Here is a 14453-nt window from a genome sequence, read left to right as displayed (position 1 = left end):
AAATATGGTTTAAATCATTAAGCCCAAAGAGAACTGCTTGTTTTAAACAACTTGGAGACAAAAATGGGGAAATAGAGTATTGACTAACCCATTGGAATACAAACTTTGAATTTAGATTTGAAAATATTGCATCTTTAAAAGAGATTAATTGACAATTGGGAATTCCATAAAGGGAAAGAAGAAGGAGGTGAGAAACAAAACTTAAAAACATACCAAGGAGACTTGCTTTGTTTGAATTTGTTTCAATTTGCATTCCTTAGGCAACTCTAATCAATGAGAGGTGGAAAGTAACAAGGAAAAAATCAAGACAAAGCACTCTGCTCATAATCCTATTTTGTCTGGATTTAAAACTGGATTTAAAAATATCAAGCTGTATTGCTGGGAATCATCGAGTTGAAAGAATATGGAGCCATTTGCACTGGTGGAGTGCTTGAGTCGATGGCCAGGGCACCTGCTTCTTGGTCTGGGCACGCAAATCGCATTCAGCTTCCACCGCTGCTGCCAACTCAGCCTCCATAGGGAAGCCAAAAGTTCCAGAGCTGTCCCCGCAGTGGTCCCAGATTCCGCGCCTCCACTGGTTTCAGTGGCTTTCTCCTCCATTTTCTTCTCCTTCTCTGAGTCTTCCCACTGCCCAGTTCCCCAGTTAAGCGGCCAGAGTTCAAGACCTGGGACAGCAGCCTTGAGACCACAAGGAAACTTTTTGGTTGTTTTTTTTTTAGGAGAATTGGGTTAGTGTCAGGGTTCCAAGTAACAAGCCCAATGGAATCAAAACTCCAAGGCAGGCACCTTCCTCAAAGTATAGATTTATTAAGCACGTATGTGTCAACATCTGGGGAAACCCAACTCTGAGGCCCCCTTGGGATTCCCCCTAATTAAAAGTAGAGTTTTGGTCCAATCAGACCACAGTCTAAGGGTCCCCCACCTCCTTGCACCTGGTGGGAAACTCTTGGTTCTCAGGAGAAAGAATTTTATTATGGCTACATTTTCCCAGTTATCTCTTCCTCCCCTTTCCTGTTCAACTTTCTTCACTGTGGCAGCCCTGAAGTGCCAAGGGGGGAAATGGTTCCAGGGCTGACACCATCTGCTGCTTAGACAGGGAATCAACTCATCTGTGCTGCAGGCAGCCCCAGAGTGTGCTGACCAAGGGACTGTCGGGCTGCAGCTACTGCTGAATACTGGTGGTCCCCAAATACTTGCCACCTCTTGTGCACATGCCAGGGGCAAGCCGCTCAGCCAAGGTGATCCCCTTGATATTGTGCTTTTCTGAAAATAAGCCCTAATTCTTATTTTGGACCTGGCTACCTGAGAGACCGCCTCCTGCCATTTACCTCCCAACGACCAATAAGATCACACAGGTTGGGCCTCCTCTGGGTGCCGTCGACTGGACAATGCCGGTTGGCGGCTCCCCGAGGGAGGGCCTTCTCTGTAGCTGCACCGGCCTTGTGGAACGAACTACCTGCTGAGATCCGGACCCTCACCACTCTCCCGGCCTTCTGTAAAGCGACCAAGACCTGGCTGTTCCGGCAGGCCTGGGGCTGTTGACTATTCCAGCCCCATTTGATGAAATGGATGTTGTGTTGATTTTAATTCTGTAATTTTAAATGTTTTTAAATGCTTTTATTTGTTGTGAGCCGCCCAGAGTCCCTAGGGAGTGGGCGGCATACAAATTCTATTAAAGTTTCAAACTTTAAATTTTGGAGCCCTAAAAATGGGTCTTACTTTCAGGGAAACACGGGTATATGTATGTGGCTCTTTTTCTATACACACAATCAAGATTCTGAAATTGCAATATTCCGATGTGCAAAAAAGAGCCCCACACTCATGTTTGTGATGGACAATGTTCATGTTGAAAGTCTCATTATAATGCATAGATTGTACTCATCCATTCTCCCATGGTTCCATCTATACACACTTCTGTTAAAAACAGTATTTTCATTCAAATGAGAGATATAAACGAGACTGGAAAAAATGGATTGACTATATACAAAATAAATACGGGACCAAGAAATTCCAGTTAGCCTATGCTTAAGATCAGAAATGATTTAAACTGTTAAAAGTTAGTTCAGTAAGAAGAAGCTAAGGTCAATGTAGAATGTCATTAATTTCTTTATTTCTTTTTTCTCAATAGATTTTAGACTGTGTTAGTTAAAAATCCATACCGTGTACGGGTTCTGGGAAGTGGGGGGGGAAGGAGGAGGGAGGTTGGGGGGGTGGAGGGAGGGAGGGGCACACACACAAAAAAAAATGTACTTCAATGTCTTAATGATTGACAAATGATGAAATATTTGTTGTTGTTTTTTTAAAGAAATAAAATAAATATTTGTAAAAAAAAAACAGTATTTGTTGTTTAGGTGGAAAATCAAGAAGTTGCAATGGAGACCGTGGTGGATGAGCCACCTTTCTCTCTTTATCAATGCAATAAATGTAAACCAGAGTAAATATTTGTGTCAGGGTAATTGACTGGAGAGTATATTAATTGCACCAGTTAGTAAGTAATTATCAGGAAACACCATGGGAAATCCAATTCTGTTGTGCAGAATATGGGAAACAAATTTTCTATTTCATATCCTAATAGATTGTGCCTTATCACTTCCTTCACTGGAAATTTGTTTAACAGAGGCTCCAGCTGATATGAACCATCACTTAAATTGAAAAATGGGAAATTCTTTTTCCCCACTACCTTGATACAACTATTGGCCCAAACAAATGACAATAAGATATCTCTTAGCCAAGGCAATGTAAGGATTAACTAAGAAAACAAAGGGGCTTTATTTCATATCTCAAGAATAGAAGATAAATAAGTTTAAAAAATAAAACAGAGGGAGAGACAGGGATAAATAGAAGCCATATTTTCAATAGAAATCTTGCTTCTTTTTGCATGAAGACTATAGTTGTTCATGTTATATTGGACAGTCTTATTTCAGCATACGTTTACCATTTGTCTTCCAACTTGAATTGTTTTCTTCCAATTATGGAAAGTATAAAGTAGTGAAGGACATACAAGTGAAGATCTAGAAGGTAAGGACAACATTGAGATTAAGGGAAAAAATTCCCTTTTCTCCTCTTGAGGACAATAGCGGATTGTCCAGGGTTACCTTCCAGAGCAAAAGTATATAATGCCAAAAGCACTTTAAACTCAGACAAGGAAATGTTCAAATCAGGGAATGGATTTGTATGATTAATCTTTATACTAAGAACATTTGTAAGCTAGCCATTCTCATGCATTTCAGAGTGATTCATAAGAATGCAAAGAAAAGAGCAGGAATGAAAATAGGATTTAAAAACCCAATTAAAACACTGTGTTATGGTACACAATAACTGTTATGCAATATGCAATAACTGTTATGGAGAGCATCTTGTGCATTCCAAAAATGGCTTTAACCTATTTTTAAAACCATTCCTGCACAGTCATTTTCCAAACAAATATTTATCGCACGGAGGGGGGTAGTCCTTTGACGTAGACAAAGTCAATTGGCAGGCACAAGTATTCCAGGTATGCTCTTTATTGCAGTAAGGTAGAATATCAGAATTGGGAAAAACTTCCAGAGTTACTGCCCTGTTTCTGCTTTTATTACTGACTTATACCCAGTTGCTATGGCAATTCACAGTTTATCCAAGATCAAGAGAAAATAAGAATCAAAGCATGCAAACTGAACAGAGTCTCAGACACTGGCATAAATGACTGACTTTTAAATAGAACATGAAGGAGAATAATAAAAAATCAGTCCAAGATTCCAAGAGCCAGTCCAAGGTTGTCAGAGTTCAGAGCAGGGGTGAAATATTACTGGTTTGGGCCAGTTCGTCCAAACCAGTAGTAAAAAAAATGTGAAAGAAAGAAAAATAGTTCTGACAATTGCACAGCATAGCTGATTGTTGCACAGCTGATTGTCGGAACTTTTTAAAAAACTTTTTAAAGCATTTTTACTACCTATTCGCCCGAACCGGTAGTAAAGAAATGCTTTAAAAAGTTTTTTAAAAGTTCCAACAATTGTGTGGCACAGGTGATTGTCACACAGCTGATCATTAATATTTTTTTTTTACTTTTAAAGCATTTTTTAACCACCGGTTCAGGTGAATAGTTAAAAAAATGCTTTAAAAGGTTAAAAAAAAGTTCCGACGATCACGTGGCACAGCTGGCTGATCATTGGAACTTTTTAAAAACTTTTTAAAGCATTTTTTACTACCAGTTCAGGTGAATAGGTACTAATAAGATGCTTAAAAAAGTAAAAAAAAAAGTTCCAACAGTCAAGTGGCACAGCTGATCGTCAGAACTTTTTAAAACTTTTTAAAAGCATTTTTTACTACCGGTTCAGGTGAACAGGTACTAAAAATATGCTTTAAAAAGTAAAAAAAAAAGTTCCGACGATCACGTGGCACATCTGGTCATTGGAACTTTTTAAAAACTTTTTAAAGCATTTTTTGTACTACTGGTTTAGGTGAATAGGTAGTAAAAAGTGCTTTAAAAAGTAAAAAAAGTTCCAACAACCAGCTGTGCCGTGCTATCATTGAAACTTTTTAAAAAAAAACTTGAAAGTTTTAAAAACTTTTTAAAGCATTTGTTACTACCTATTCACCCGAACCAGTAGTAAAAAATGCTTAAAAAATTTAAAAAAAAGTTCCGGTGAGCAGCTGTGTGACACTCAGCTGTGCCGCGTGATCTCCCCCCGCTGTTCTAATTACCTTTGCAGACTCAGAAGAGGCTTCTTAGTGCCTGCGGTGCGTATGTGGTGCGAAGCAAACTGGTAGCAGACTTCAGAGCATTTCACTCCTGGTTTAGATGTTGAAGATTTCTTCAACAATCAGGATTCACAGAACAATTGTCTGATCTCCAGCTGTTGTGTGATGTACACAACAGCTGGAGATCAAAAAGTTGTTTCCAGTAAAGGGAACATAACTTAGGGCTGCATCTCAAATCAGATGCAGCCCTAATGCCCTGATTCAAGGGCAGTTTCACATTTACAATTTGCTAAAATTGCTCTTTGTGGCAAGGGGCCGGATTGAGAGATGTTATGTCTTCCTATCCTATTAAGTCCCATCATAAGAGTACATAGCCTTGTGACATCTCTCCCCCCCCACCACCACTGGAACATCTTGCTCTGGAGAGGAGATTGGCCCCAATATTGCTACCTTTTTGCAAAGTCTTAAAGACATGGATTTATCACTCACCTTGGGGATCTGGATGTGAGGATGAGCCCATGAAGTGCTTGTTTTGATGTGTTGATAATTTTCTGAGCAATTCCTTCTGCCATACTTTTGTATAGTTTTTAAGTATTATTACCCAGAGTCATGAATCAGAGATGGGCAGCCACATAATTTGAAATAATAAATAAATATAATGAGCTCTCTAAGCTTGGTTGTTTACTTGCAGACATTTAATTACCCAAACTAGGTAATGTCATCAGCACCCTACAACCCTCCTCCTCCACCACTCTACAAATCCCATTCCCATCTAGCATTGACAATGTTACCTAGTTGGGTAATGAAATGTCTGCAAAAAAACCTACCAAGATCAGAGAACACCAAGGATCCTACAATCTGGCTTCTCCTCCCCCTTCCCCTCCTACACTCTGCAAACCCATTCCCTTCTAGTTCTGAGGATGTTACCTAGTTGGGTAATAAAACATCTGCAAGAAAACAACCAAGCTTAAAGAGAACCAAGGACCCCTATCTCAACCCTGAGCTTCAAATATAGATACTACCCAAAGATGGTCATACCGGAAAGAACATGAAAGGCTCCCTAATAAATAAACTTTCAGAAAAATACCAATCCCTTCTGCATTTTTTCTTATGTCCTCTTTTCAGATGAATCAAGGAATGTCCCCACTTAGAAAGCCATGGAACCTAATTATCTATGGACTGACTCCATAGTGGGAAGATTTATAGCAGGTTTCCACATTCTGCTTATAAATCTGAGCTGCATATACAGTACTGGAACTATTCTTGCAGAAGAAATGGATTTGCTTCTTGTACTCCTTATTCTTTTGTGTGATGAAGGGGGCGGGGGGGGGGAGATGAAAAAAATCACTCAATTAAAATGACATTTTACTAATGGCGGATTATGCCAGTGAGTGAGCAGTTAAAGCTTTATCTGTCACATTTATGTTTCTACCTTCCATTTAAATAACAGCTCATTTTGACATTTTTTTCTCCCTTTTGTGAAATCTTTTCTCCTGGAGTTGCTAAGCAATAAATCAAACATGGAAATCCGAAGAGAACTTAAGGAGAGGAACGTGGGGTGAGGTGGGGGTGGGGAGCTAATTTCTGACAGTTGACTCGCTATGAAATATGCAAGGTAAAATGTAGAAAATTTTGCTCCATACAGTAAAGGTTACGGGGGGATTAAAAGATACAGGAAGTCGAAGACAAGCCACGAAGAAACCTCTTCTTTTCTCTCCCACACTGAGATTTCCCTACTTAAATTAAAATGGGAATAAAAAGATTTCCTGCAAATCTCATTCTAAATGCTGTTGTATTCTATAGAATGTTTTAGCTTTTACAAGGTTTCCTGGGCCTTGAAATTTGACAGGGAAATCTCAGTAAAAGGAAGACAATTAACTGAATCCAGTTATTAGGGCTATTTGCTATTGGTAAAGACATGGTGATAAACACATGGCTTGAATCCAACTATTCTTTTTATATTAGAGGAAGCATTTCAGTGCTGCAGTTGGAAGCCATTTGCATAGGTGTGTTTTTCTTGTAATTATCTCTGGCAGTATTCATAATTTGAATGCAATTAATTACGCTACAGCAATATGCTTCTTCTATGATTGTTGGCTCTTGTAAGTTACTTGGATGTCATAACTGACACTGCCAAGACTTCTGTGAGTGGATGGTTTTCTAAATATGTAGGTTTTTAATAGTCTTTCCATGTAGTTTAACATTGTGCCAAGTCCTGTTATTGTCCATTGCTTTCTGTGAAATGCATTTTAAAGCCTCCTGAATGTACATCTGCACTGTTTCCAGTTTTTATGCTGTGAGAGGTAATAGGTGTACATTGAGAATTTTATATAGGTATCAAACTACAGCATAGAAATATAAAGAGCTATTTTGTAGGCGATGTGAAATGCTATAAGAGTCCCTTTCTCGCATATTAATCAGAGCATTTCTTGAAGATCTTTGGATTCACTTTGGTATAAGGTAGATTAGTCTTCTACTTCTTCCTAACATTATTTCTGAATTATGGTGGGGTCCTCTTGTCAGCAAGCCATCTCCATTTGGCTCAATCAGGGTGTCTGTTGGGGTGACACCCAGTGGTGGGTTTCAAAAAAAATTTCGAACCTACTCTGTGGGTGTGGCCTCCTTTGTGGGAGTGGCTTGCTGGCCATGTGACCTGGAGAGGCATGCTGGCCATGTGTTTTCTTTCTTTCTTTCTTTCTTTCTTTCTTTCTTTCTTTCTTTCTTTCTTTCTTTCTGTCTCTCTCTCTCTCTCTTTCCTTCCTTTTGTCTCTGTCCCTTTTTCCTTTCTTCTTTCATCTCTCTCTCACTTTTTCTTTCTTTTTTCTTTCTTCTTTCTTTCTTTCTTTCTTTCTTTCTCTTTCTCTTTCTCTTTCTCTTTCTCTCTCTGTGTGAGTCTCTCTGTGTGTGTGTGTGTGTGTGTGTGTCAGTGGTGGGTTTCAAAAAAATTTTGGAACCTCTTCTGTAGGTGTGGCCTGCTTTCTGCTGGAACTTCTTATAACCGGTTCGGTAGATTTGACGAACCGGTTCTACCGAACTGGTGCAAACTGGTAGGAACCCACCTCTGGTGACACCCATGCATTTCATGTCCTCCTTCATAAGCTCCATCCACCATTTCTGGGGTCTTCCACAGGGTCACTGACTATCAGATGCATGGCTGTCCTTACTGCTAAGTCTTCTTTATTGCATACAACATTTATAGGGCAGGGGTAGGTTCCTGAACTAGTTAGTACTGGTTTGCTGTGTATGCGCTGCTCACTTCGCTCATGCGCACACCGGCCGCATATTGCTTGCACATGCACATTTGACTAAAAATTGCTCTGTGAATGCACAGAACCATGCCGGCAATGGCAGAAGACACCAGAGAACTGGTTCGGGGACATGTCAGGCCTGGGTTGTTGCCGGTTCTACAACCCAGACCTGAATTCTACTACTGGTTCAGCCGAACTGGCCCAAACTGGCAGCAACCCATCTCTGATATAGGGTAGGATATTTCCATCTCAAAATCTGTCTTCTGCCCCCCAAATGATTAGTTTTTTTTTGTGATTTTGTTTAAACTGGTTTGCAATGATTTGTTTCAATATTGACCTGATGTGAGATAATATTCCCATATGGTCATGGACTAGAACATTAGAAATCTGAGAAGATGACATATAAATGTTTGGAATATATTCTTTGGTGGTATTGCATAATTCAGTTCTGAGAATGTTCCTTCAATAGGATGGAAAACAGAGTTGGATGCACAGATTTTACAAATTGCCCATCCAATTCGTGGGCAGTCTGAATATCTCCAAAGGAAAGAGATTACCGTATTTTAAAGAGTATAAGATGTACTGGAGTATAAGATGCACCAAGGTTTTGAAGAAGCAAATTTTAAAAATAAGTTTTTGCACTCTACAAAGCTCCCAAAAATGGCCCATTTTTCACAAAAACGGGCCCATTTACCCCACCTAAAAGGCATGAATAGCCTTTAGGGGGCTTGCAGAGTGCTCCTGGGGGGTGCCCCCCAAAATGAGCAAAAATGGTCCATTTTGTGTCACAAAATTGCATGCATAGCTTTTAGGAGGCTTATAGAGTACTCACTGGGGGTTGGGGGGCAAAATTGAGCAAAAAAACAGCCCATTTTCCACTCATTTCTGCTCTCCCCAGCCTCCAGGAGCTCTCAGAAATCTTTCTACAGGCTATGCATGGCCATTTTGGTGAAGGGGCGGGGTTTCAGGAGGCAAAAAATGCTGTATTCAGTGTATAAGACACACCCAGATTTTCAGCCTCTTTTTGAGGGAAAAAGGTGTGCCTTATACTCCAAAAAATACGGTATCTCCAGTAATTTCTGAAGAACAAGTATCCTTAGTGGTGGTAGTACATATGTTGCAAAACACTGCAAGGGGAAGAGAGGTGATTGTGTGGTGGAAAACTGGACAGTCACATAGTTTTTCCCAGTTTTAACCATATTCATAAACACAACATTCCACCCATTGGTCTCCTAGCCTTCTGAAAGAGCATGATGAAAGAGCTTGCCAATGTGCATGGGGATTGAAGAACTCCATGCAACCTTGGGGGTAGTTAGTGTCTTGAGGGTGTTCCCGCTGCCTTTTAACTTATTTTTTTTTACCTTTGTTTTGTCCTATGTTAAGTAAGTCTATTTTAATTGCAACTTTTTGTATAGTTATAAAACTATATAAATCTGATCTTTACCTTTAAACCGCCCAGAATCATTTAGATAGTGAGATGAAAAGAACCTAAATTTGATAAATAATTAAATAAAACATTTCCCTCCATTTCTCACCCTTTGAAATTTAAAAAAGCATTGGTAAGGGGGGAAGATGAGGAGGATAAGGAGGAGTGGAATGAAGAGAGAGGAGAAGGAGAAATGAAGGGGAAGTAGAGTAGAAAAGGATGATGGAGGGAAGAAAGGAGGTAGGAGAGAGGCAGAAGAAAGAGGTGTATGGAGAGCAGAAGAGCTAATAATGGGTTTTTATCTTTCTGGTCATTGATGACAAGAGGAACTGATGTAATTACTAATTAATACAATAGGATATTGGCTATGTAACAGTATACATGTGATTATATGTTATGAAAATAAAAAAAAGAAATTTAAAAAAGCATTTTTTCTGTTGGGAACTAGTAGGAAAAATGCAGGATAATTTATTGGCATGTAAATAAGGAAAATATTTTCAAAGTTTTTCAGGTATTATTTAATTAAAAAGCACAATAATTAATCATGGGGAACATCCTCCCATTGTTATGAAATTTCCACTGGTTGGAAATGGTTTCTGGATTAAAGGTTGCCTGTAATCCATCACCTTGCCTCTGACAGTGACCAACTGAATGGAATACCCACAGGCAGGACATAAGGGGACCATGGGAAGAAATCGCAATGGATTTCATTGTAGAGCTCCCAGACCACGGCAGAAATAAAGTAATTGGGACAGTCATTGACTTATTTTCCAAGCAAGCTTATTTCAACGCTTGCTCAGGGTTACCATCAGCGAAAAGGCTGGCGAAGATGTTTGTCAAACATATTTACCGCCCAATGGCGTACCCAGAATAATCATCTCTACTATTGCATTATAGTCCCCAATTAAGCAAATATTTTCATATTCTAATTTGTTTGTTTTGTTGTGTAATTTCCTATAGAATTCCTCTTGTTTCTGATTTGGTGCATATGTGACTATTGATAATATCGGTTTTTCTGTTGTCTCTAATTCAATCATTAGCATCCTGCCTTCTTCATCAGGGTAGACTGCTTTGGAGTTTATTTTTTCCTTTATATAGGTTGCTGTTCTGACCCCACCCCCCTCTGTACAGTGAGTCACACTGACACAAGATTACTGTTAGCCACGCTTTATTCACAGTAATTACTCACAGACAAGACTTTGGCAGCAACCCAGACTTCCACTGATAAGAGATACACACAAGAGCTTCTCCAGCTTAGTAAAATGGTTGTGTCCTGCAAAAGGTCTCCTCCCAAAGTCTCTTCTTATATACTCTCTTAGGAGGAGCCTAATCACAACCACCTGGGCCTGATTATCTTCTATGTCTCTGTAATTGCTGTCTACACTTCTCCGCCCTTCTTTGCCTGGCATCTGGGACCAACTCCCTTTGCTCCTCCCCACTGCTCGAGGGCCTGACGTCTTCACCACTAATCCAGTGCCTGACGTCAGGGACAAACTTTGGCTTTCACCACTGCTCCATGCCTCAGGGGCCTCCTGGTGGCCCACCAGCCTCTCTGGTCCCCGCTCAGAGTCTGAACCCTGCCCAGGGACCTCCACATCTTCCAGAGCCAATTCATAGGGTCCCTCGCTATCAGAGTCTGTCAGCAGCTCCAACGGCTCCTGCTGGGCCACAACAGGTTGCTATCCCTCTATTTTTTTAATCTGCCAGTGCTGTATATAATTCCTCTAATTTTTTGTTTTCCAGTAAATTCCTATGTTCCCTTTTAATATGCACTTCCTGTATACAGGTTATATCTGACTTCAGTTTTTTAAGTTTATTAAACATCTGCGCTCTTTTTTTTTTGGTGTGTTCAGTCCATTCAGGTTTATTGAGATTATTGTTATTTCCTGGTCCATCTTTAGATGGGGTGTTTTTTGTTGCTTCTGGTTTGTATCTAACTTTTCCCTCTCGTGCCTTCCCTTTCTGCTCTCTCTCTTTCTTGCCTCTGTTCTTCTTTCCTGTTTCTTTTCCTTTTCTTCTGATGTTTCTTCCTCTTGACTTCTACTTTCTAGGTCCGCTTTACTTCCTTGTTCTTTTTCCCATGTGCATCTTAATTTTATTGGATTATGATCTGCCCACTCATTTGCTTCTATTTCAATTTCGTCTAATTGATTACTTAGACCAGATCAAATCCAGACCATGTCAATTCTTGATAAGGACTGGCGGGGGTTCGAATAAAAGCTATATTGCTTTCTTGTTTTGTGCCTTTCTCTCCAAATATCATGTAGTTTATATTCCATTGCCATCTCAAAAAAGGATTTGGGTAACATATTTTTTTTTATTTCTCTTTTTGCTTTCATAGTCTAAGTTTTGTGTGTGTGTATTTTACATGTTTGCAAATAAAAATTTAAATTTTAAAAAAATATTTACAAAAAATATAAAGATTCAAAGGTGATTGAATCAGATGCGATTCAATCTTCAAATCAAATATCAGACTCAGTTTGGAATATTAAATTGAATCAGGTGCTTTCCGATGCATTCAGGGTTTAAAAAGACATTTCTGCATGTGCATACATACTTTTTATCAAATAAAATCTTAGAAAAAAAATTGACATTTCAAATTGCATATTTGAATTGAACCTGCTTGATTCTTCAAGCCAAATCAAAATTTTAATTTACAAACCTATAATTTTTAGCACTGTAAACGGTAGTAACAATGCCTATATTGCAATTGATATATGGTAATAGACATAGCAATAGCAATAGCAGTTAGACTTATATACTGCTTCATAGGGCTTTCAGCCCTCTCTAAGCGGTTTACAGAGTCAGCATATCGCCCCCACAGTCTGGGTCCTCATTTCACCCACCTCGGAAGGATGGAAGGCTGAGTCAACCTTGAGCCGGTGAGATTAGAACCGCTGAAATGCAGATAACAGTCAGCTGAAGTGGCCTGCAGTACTGCACCCTAACCACTGCGCCACCTTGGCTCTTAGTAGTAGAAGGAGGGAGAAGGAGGAGACTATATTACAGAACAGTAGGATGTATTAAGCCAAATACCTTTTTCTTCTTATTCTTTTTTTTTTTTTTTTAAAGATTTTATTGGTAAAAAGAAAATACAACATCCATAACTTGTAGCAAACAATACAACTACATTTCGAGATATTCCCATACTATCAAATCATTATAAACATCAAAGGTTAGATATCTTTCCCTCCCTCTTTTCTTCCCTTCCCCCCTTACTTCCTTCTCCCCTGCCTTCCCTCCTTTCTTTTCTCCTTTCCTCCTTTCCTTCCCCGTCCTTTCTCTCCCTCGGTCCCCCCCTCCTTCTCACATACCTTTCCTCCTTCCCTGCCTCTTTCCCTCCTCCTTCCTTTTAATCTCCCTCCTTTCCTCCCTCCTTCCCTCCTTCCTTACAACTCTCCTTCTCTCTTTCTTTCCCTCCCTCTTTCCCTCTTTACTACCCTCTTCTCTTCCCTCCCTCCCTCCTTCCCCAGTTTTTCCTCTTTCTCCTCTCCTTCTTTCTTCCCACCTTCTTTCCCTTCTCTTCTTTCTCTTCCTCCTCTTTATCCTTCCCCCCTTCTTCTGCCTTTCCTATTCCTCTCCTTTCTCCTCTCCATCCTGACTTCCCTACTGCCCTCCCTCCCTCCCTTCTAACCTTTATTACATTTGCATATTTTCCTCTGCTGAGGACAACCTGGTTTTCTTTCCCTTTCCTTGCTTGAAGAGGCAAGGATTATAAGTCCTCTTGCCTCATCTAAAATGAAGTTTGATCGCTAATTTCATGCAGGTAATTATAGCGGATTTCCTATCAGCTTTTTAAAGTTTTCCCAACATTGTAGCGTAACAAAATTGCTCGACGGTGGGTTCTCGCCCCTGATACATTTCTCCTTTCGTTTATCTCTCAGTTGTTGTATATTGTTCATTTGAGTTATTAGTTTAATCGTATTAGGTTAGTCAGCTATCTCTTTTTATGTCTAGGTCTTCACTGACTCATCAAGCCATTTGTATAGCTTCTCCCAGGCTGTATAAAAGTCTGTGTCTTCTTTGTCATTAATTCGCATCGTCAGTCTGTTCATTTCTGCTAGTTCTAAAATTTTATTCATCACCATAGTATTGGTGGGGGCATTTTCACTCTTCCAGCACTGTGCGTAAACAATCCTTGACGCTGTCAGAATATGGACTAGGAGGTATTGGTCAGATTTGCAAATTTTTTGATCTATTATTCCTAATAAGAAAGTTTCCGGCTTAAGGCATAGTTTAATTGACAGGATTCCATTCAGCCATCCTAGTATTTGCTTCCAATATGCTTTGGCTACCGGACACGTCCACCACATATGGTAGTACGTGCCCAGCACCGCTTTACATTTCCAGCATATGGCCGAAACTTTTGAAGACATTTTCGCCAGTCTTGTCGGTGGAAGATGCCAGCGGTAGAACATTTTATATATATTTTCTTTATAGGCCGTCGACTTTGTCAATTTTAGGTTCCATTCCCAGACTCTTTCCCAGTCGTCTAGGTCTATTGTGTGGCCAATGTTTTGGGCCCAGGTTACCATGACTTCTTTTACCCTTTCTGCTTCCGTTTTTCGAATCAGTAAGCAGTTGTATATTTTTGAAATTAATTTCTCATCTGGTCCAATTAAAATTTTATCTAATTCCTGGTTCTTGTTCTGGAAGCCAGGTTGTGCTAGATCGAATTTGTGTTTGTTTTGAATTTGGAGATATGGCCACCAATCAATGTTTATTCCCTTATCAGCCAAATTTTCCCTGGGGTTTAGTTTGTTTTGGTCGTCTAGCAACTGTTGGTAGGTAACAATTTTATCCAAGTTTATCAAATTCGGGTATATCAGGGCTTCCGTCGGAGATATCCATTTAGGTAGTTGCGTGTAGTATCTCCTTCTAATTTCGAGCCAGTCCTTAATCAATACCCCCCTTAAATGGTGACTACTAAAATAATTGTGAATTTTATTTCCCTCGCACCATAGGTAGTTATGCCACCCGTATTGCAGGTCGTGGTCCTCTATTGTTAAGATTCTTTTATTAGCTAACATTACCCATTCTTTTATCCACATAGTTGTTGCTGCTTGATTATATGTTTTCCATTCCGGTAATCCCATTCCCCC

Source organism: Thamnophis elegans, chromosome 13 (assembly GCF_009769535.1).
Source record: "Thamnophis elegans isolate rThaEle1 chromosome 13, rThaEle1.pri, whole genome shotgun sequence".
NCBI lineage: Eukaryota > Metazoa > Chordata > Lepidosauria > Squamata > Colubridae > Thamnophis > Thamnophis elegans.
This window is presented reverse-complemented; position numbering follows the sequence as displayed.